The sequence below is a fragment of the Marmota marmota genome, unplaced genomic scaffold (genome assembly GCF_001458135.2).
Source record: "Marmota marmota marmota unplaced genomic scaffold, marMar, whole genome shotgun sequence".
Taxonomy (NCBI): Eukaryota; Metazoa; Chordata; class Mammalia; order Rodentia; family Sciuridae; genus Marmota; species Marmota marmota.
The window spans coordinates 13,326,800-13,333,590 of record NW_026000249.1 but is presented as its reverse complement, the minus strand read 5'-3'; the positions used below and the strand labels follow the sequence as shown (position 1 = coordinate 13,333,590).

Here is a 6,791-nt window from a genome sequence, read left to right as displayed (position 1 = left end):
GAGAGAGAGGCTTGTGGAAAGCCGGTGGTGGCAGTTGAGGCTCTGAGGGTTTTTCCTGAGAGGCTGTTTTGTTTGGCGTGTGTGGTTCTAAAAATAAAGTTAGTTTCTTTTGACAAGTGGCTCCTGATTGTGCCCAGCCAGACTGCGGCAAGCAAGCTGTAGCCAGAAAGAGGACACTGCAGGGAGACTGCAGGGCATTTCAGTAAGAGGGAAAGGATTTAGGTAGGTGTCAAGGGATTCTAAGGAGAGTTTAAGGGAAGAGAGAGCATGTTCTGAGCTCCGTATTATCAGAAGGCAGAGGTAATCAGTAGTTGGGAATCTCAATTTTTAATTGAGGGGTGAGAAGATTAAGACAGAGCTAGAATTCTCATTGGTAAAAGAGCATAACTGTGTCCTGGTTGGGAGGAGTGGGTGTTAATCATTTACCTGGTTGAAGAATGGCCTTTTGTCTATTTGGTTCCAAACATGGCCTTGAAGTGGACTTCTCTGACATCATTTATTTCCCATGAGTGCTATTAATGTTCAGCCAGGAATATCACAACCTCATTGCAAGCAGGGCTGTTTTTCACTTTCTTAGATCCTCCTTCGGGACAAGGACAGTCAAATTGAGCCTGTGGGACATTAATCTGAGGGGTCCAGGTTCACATGAGTCAGGGTATTCTTCCCTTGAACAGCTGCATAGGTCACCAAGGGAACAATTTTGGTTCTTCATGAATGAATGTACCAGAAGATCCTTAGAGTTTACTCTGACATTTTGGGGACACACTGTTTCTACTCTGTATCTGCTGGTGTCCTTTGATAGCATCTGCATTTCAATTATGCCTTTTCCAACATCCAGCTTTTCTGAACAGATGCAAACAATGAATCTTAACTTTATTCCTTCCAAATGCAGATCCTGAGGTGACAGCTCATACATAGGTAGTTCACATAGGATGCATCCCTTTTAGCAAGGGTAGCTCAACTGCATAGGGGGCCCAAGTTAAATTCTGTAGAAGATTCAGCCCAGAACACTCACCTAGATCCAGAAGAGTCTTTATCCACTGGCCCACCCTCCACAGTCAAGATTTCTCCCTGAGCATTAACCACATCACCTTTCCAAGAGTGTGGATATGCCATAATGGCTAAGAGGCTCCCATTAGTTGTCCCCCACCTGGCAGATACTAAACATTTCATTAGTATTTGAGGATGAATGGATAAATGGAAAAAATATTCCAGCATTCTGCCCCTGAGACTTTTCAATGACTTCTCTGACCACCTCAAGTCCCAAAGAGGCTGTCTCACATTGACCTGACCTACATGCCTTTCCCTAGATGACTCCCTTTGCCTCTTAGCTTTTCTATGAGAAATTAGCTAGTTTCACCTGCCTCTCCCAAGGTGTAGCCCCTCGAGGCCCTTTTGTCCTTGGGGTGAGGGAAGGTGCTCAGCAAATGCATCTCCCACAAACCAGACCTACTTGCAGCCATGTCGTGAAAAGGAAATTAAAAAGAAAAAGAAATCCTGTCCCATGCTATGACATGGATGAACCTTGAGGACTCTATGCTAAATAAGTTCGTCATGGAAGGACAAACACTGTATGCTTCCATGCATATCAAATATCTAGAATAGTTAAAATCTCAGAAACAGAAAGTAGGAAGGTGGTTGCCAAGGGCTGAGAGGAGGGGGAAGGAGGAATTAGTGCTTACTGGATATTGAGTTTCTGTTTTGCAAGATGAAAAAGTTCTGAAGATCAGTAGCACAACAATGAAAGTGTACTTAACAGTACAGAACTGTACATTTAGAAATGGTTCAGATGTTAAATCCTGTGTTTTTTTACTGCAATAAAACATAAATTTAAAAAGAGAGAATAAAGGGGTTGGGGATGTGGCTCAGTGGTAGAGTGCTTGCCTAGCATGCACAAGGCCCTGGGTTCAATCCCTAGCACTGCCCCCCGCCCAAGGAAAAATACAGAGAAAAGGAGAGACCAGCTTTCTTGTGCCACTGAGCAATCTGCACACTCTCTTGGAGGCTCTATCTGATCAATGTACCTTTTCTTTTTTAAATTTTTTTTTAGTTGTTGATGGACCTTTATTTTATTTATTTATTTATATACAGTGCTGTCAATGTACCTTTACTTTTAGCACCAAAACTCTGGACAGTAAAGTTGAAGCATTCAGTAGTTTAAGAAACACAAGCCAGAATTAAAAAGGAGCCCAAAGTGTAATGGCTGAAACTAGTAATATACATAAATAGCTGGACCATTTTTTCACTTGTTCAAAATTGTCTTCTATTTGGGAGTAATTTTCTCCCACTTCAAACTCCCTCATTATATACCCTTTCATTCAAAATGTTACTTATCTCTTCTCTTGTAATTTAACCATCCACTAATTATTTCTGATATGGAAACATATATTACTAAGTGAAACTCTTTTGAAGAGCTGAATTAAACAGACAATGAGTATATTTCTCTAATGTCTTGTCTAATGGTTAATAGAATTACCAACAAAGAACTTTTTTGAAGTCTTAAAAACTATCTGTGATAACATTTTCAGTGTAAACTAAATTTAAAAAAAATTTTTTTTGGAGGGCTGACATAGAGCCCTTGCTTAGCATGTGCAAATCCCTGGGTTCAATCCCCAGCAGGGCAAAAAATAAAATGAAAATGAAATAAATTTAAAATGTTTTGACTAGACAGAATTTTACATCTCAGCAAAGTGAAAAAATGACAAAAACAATACATATATATTGCCCCAATAATATTTGCAAAAATGACTTCATAGTCTACAAATATGTGATGCAATTTTCTTTTAAGTACAATGGACACTATGGAGATAGGAGTTCCAGTCTTGGGTCTTCTGATTACTACCTAAGGGACTTCTGGCAAAAAAGGAAGTGACTGAGTGGAAGTCTACATCTTCCACCAAATATGAATCTGTTTATAACACAAATGACAGAAATTGGATCAAGAAAATAAAAGCAGGGCTGGGGATGTGGCTCAAGCGGTAGCACGCTCACCTGACATGCGCGTGGCCCAGGTTCGATCCTCAGCACCACATACAAACAAAGATGTTGTGTCTGCCGAAAACTAAAAAATAAATATTAAAAAAATTCTCTCTCTCTCTCTCTCTCTCTCTCTCTCTCTTAAAAAAAGGATCTGATCTTCAATTTAAAAAAAAAGAAAAAGAAAAGCAAAGAAATTTTATTTGAAAAGGAGAATATCAGTGTGATGGGACATGAAGTCATATTCTTTTCCCTGGATGGTTTTCTCTGTCATCACTGCTATCTCACCTTCCCTAGAATTCAAGGGACTGTATCATCAGAGTAATTTATGGACCACTTAACAAAAACAACCCTCTTAATGATGTCAGAAGTGAGCAAGATCAGCTAAGACTTTCCAGCGTTTGAAGTTGAAAGATAAACAGTGATTGGATCCAAATTAGACCTTATTTATAAACTTGAAACAGAACTACATATGTCAACTGTCCTTGTTGAATCCAACACCATCTTTTATTACTCTCAAGAAGAAACTTTAAAGATCTGAGGGTTGCGAGTCTCCATTCCCTCCCTGTCCTCACAAAATAAAAGCTTTCTCAGCCTATGGAATCACAGTGTGGTAAATTATATCAAAGGCCTGATTCTCCACCCTTCCCTGTATCCATACCCTTTGCCACCCTAATTTTGAAGCACTCTCTCCCTGTATGGCTCCACCAGGTGCAGGGCCAGCTGCATGATTTGTGGATCCCAGTGCAAAATAAAAATATGAGTTCCCTTACTCAAAATCAGGAACTGAGTTGCCATTATAACTATTAACATATAAAACTTCTTCCTTTCTTCCACCCTCTCTCTCTCTCCACTTCTCATGGTTTTTTGTTTACTATTTCATGTCTTTCTAAGTAAAGAAAAAATAAAAATAATAAAGAAAAATTTAAATTACCAGCATAAATCTTTACAGTTCATTTTATATTTTCCAATAAGTGACATCTGAGAGTGGGACAGCTGTGTAAAGATAAACATGCTACTGGGCTAAGAATTCCTGAAGAATGGACACAGTGGCATTTTTATCTCTAAGTCTCTAGGGTTATATATGGTGCCTCATACACAGTGGGAAAGCAAGGTAGGGAGGAAGAAAAGGAGGTTTATAATCAGTTTTGCCTGTGAGAATGTGGAGAAATAGGCACACTCATACAAGAGAAGAGATAAGTAACATTTTGAATGAAAGGGTATATAATGAGGGAGTTTGAAGTGGGAATATAAAAAAGCTGCTTCAGAAAACACTTTGACAGATCTGCCAAAAGCTACAACAGGCCTAGGTCTATAGCTCAATGATAAGAGTACTTGTCTAGGACGGGCAAGGCCCTAGGTTTGATTCTCAGCACCACACAAACAAAAGTTAAAACATAGAGTTACCATATGATCCAGAAATTCCACTACAAGGTATATACCCAAGAATGAAAACATGTTCACACAAAAATTTGTACATGGATCTTCATAGCAGCATCATTCATAATAGCCAAAAATGGAAACAACCCAAATGTCCATCAATGATGAATGGATTAAAAAGGTAGTATATCCATACAATAGAACGTTATTCTTCCATTTAAAAAAAAAAAAGGAAGGTTTCACTAATTTGCAGACCTACCAAAAATGTAGGAGTGAGATTCCTCAAAAAACTATGAATAGAACCACCATGTGACCCAGCTATCTCACTCCTTGGTACATATCCAAAAGATTTTAAATCATCATATTACAATGACACAGCCACATCAATGTTTATAGAAGCTTAATTCACAATAGCTAAGCTATAGAACCAACATAGGTACCCTTCAACAAATAAATGGATAAAGAAAATGTGGCATATATACACAATAGAATATTACTCAACCATAAAGAAGAATGAAATTATGGCATTTGCAGTAAATGGATGGATCTGAAGACTATCGTGCTAAGCAAAATAATCCAATTCCCCCAAACCAAAGGTCAAATGTTTTTGCTGAGATGTGGAAATTAATCCAAAATAAGGGTGGAGGGGTTAAAAAAAAGAATAGAAGAAAGATTAGTGGTGTTTTAGTCAGCTTTTTTTGCCACTGTGACCAAAAGACCCAACCAGCACAACTATAGAGCAGGAAAAGTTTATCTGAGGGCTCACGGTTTCAGCGGTCTCATTCCACAGACACTAGGTTCCATTCCTCAGGGCTCAAAGTAAGGCTGATCGGCAGAAGAGTGTGGCAAAGAGAAGCAGTTCACATGATAATCAGGAAGCAGAAAGAGAGAGATCTCCACTTGCCAGATACAAATATATACCCCAAAGCCACGCCCACAATGCCCAACCTCCTTCAGCCATACCCCACCTGCCTTCAGCCACCACTCAGTTAATCCCATCAGAAATCAATTCACTGATTAGGTTAAGGCTTTTGTAACCCAATCATTTCTTCTCTGAACCTTCTTTTTTTAAAACCTATCAGTTTTTTTTTTTTCTTCTCTGAACCTTCTTGCATTGTCTCACACATGAGCTTCTGGAGGATACCTCACATCTAAACCATAACAAGTGGAGTAGACAAAGGGGAAGGAAGGGATGGGAGGAGTGATGGGATAGGGAAAGACAGTGGAATGAATCTGACCTAACTTTCCTATGAACATATATGAATATAACACAGTGAATCTCACCATCATGGACATCCATAAGACACTAATTAAAACAAAACTATAAGTAAATAGCAGAAAAATCAGTACAGTAGAGGTAAAGGAACAAGAGGAGGACGGGGGAGGGAAGGGAACAAAAGGAAAGAGAAAGGGAAAGAAAGGGGAAGTACTGGGGACTGAATTAGAACAGATTCTATCCCATGAATTTATAATTATGTCAAAATGAATTCTATTATCATGAATAACTAAAAAGAACCAATAAAAAATAAAAATATGAAAAAGAAAAAACACTGAGTTATGATTCATAATATGACATGGATGAGCATTAGAAAAATGCTAAGTGAAAGAAACCAGACACAAAGGGCTCCATATTACATAATTCTGTTTATATGAAATGTCCAGAATAGGCAAATCTATACAAACAGAAAGCAAATTAGTGGTGATGAGAAGTTGGATGGAGGAGACAATGAAGAGTGACTACCAGTGAATACAGAGCTTCATTTTAGAGTGATGAAAACATTCTGGAACTAAAGTGGTGGTGATTGCACAACTTTGTGAATATACTAAAAACCACTTCAAACTGTGAAAATTCTTGATATATGAATTATATCTTGATTTAAAAAATCATCCCTACCTGAATCCATTTCTTACTGGTGGTGTAACCTTTGAAAAGTTATGTGTTACAAAACAACAAATGCAAATGAAGACTTTATGAGGCCAATAGCCTTTATTTTTCATCTACAATCTAGAAAGCAGCAGAGGGACTTTACTTCCTTTACTTTAATGGCTTCCCAAAACACATGCACCAGCTCCTTCAAATCTGAGTTATGGAAATTTCTGACATGCAATATTGAATAAAATTAGGAAATATAATGAAAGCCCATGGGAGATTATTAGCCCAAGCTTTAAAGGTTCAAATATGTTTATTTTGTTTATCTGTTTGCTTATGTTGCTTATGCTTCTGTTTTAAAACTCCACAGTTAAGAATTAAACTTGCCCGAACTCAGTGGCACACACCTGTAATCCCAGCTGCTTTGGAGACTGAGGCAGGAGAATAGTGAGTTCAAAGCCAGCTTCAGCAAATTAGTGAGGTGCTAAGCAACTCAGTGAGACTCTGTCTCTAAATAAAATACAAAATAGGGCTGGGGATGTGGCTCAGTGATCAAGTGTGCCTG

General features: G+C 38.4%; 1 long non-coding RNA gene across 1 annotated transcript in view; it reads right to left on the bottom strand.

The window, feature by feature from the left end:
* LOC125614104 overlaps positions 1-5,232 on the bottom strand; it is a 118,045-nt gene extending 112,813 nt beyond the window's left edge. Inside the window, exon 1 of the long non-coding RNA XR_007344740.1 lies at positions 5,123-5,232. This is a non-coding gene — a long non-coding RNA (uncharacterized LOC125614104). The remainder of the gene's footprint in view (positions 1-5,122) is intronic.
* Positions 5,233-6,791: the final 1,559 nt, after the last annotated feature.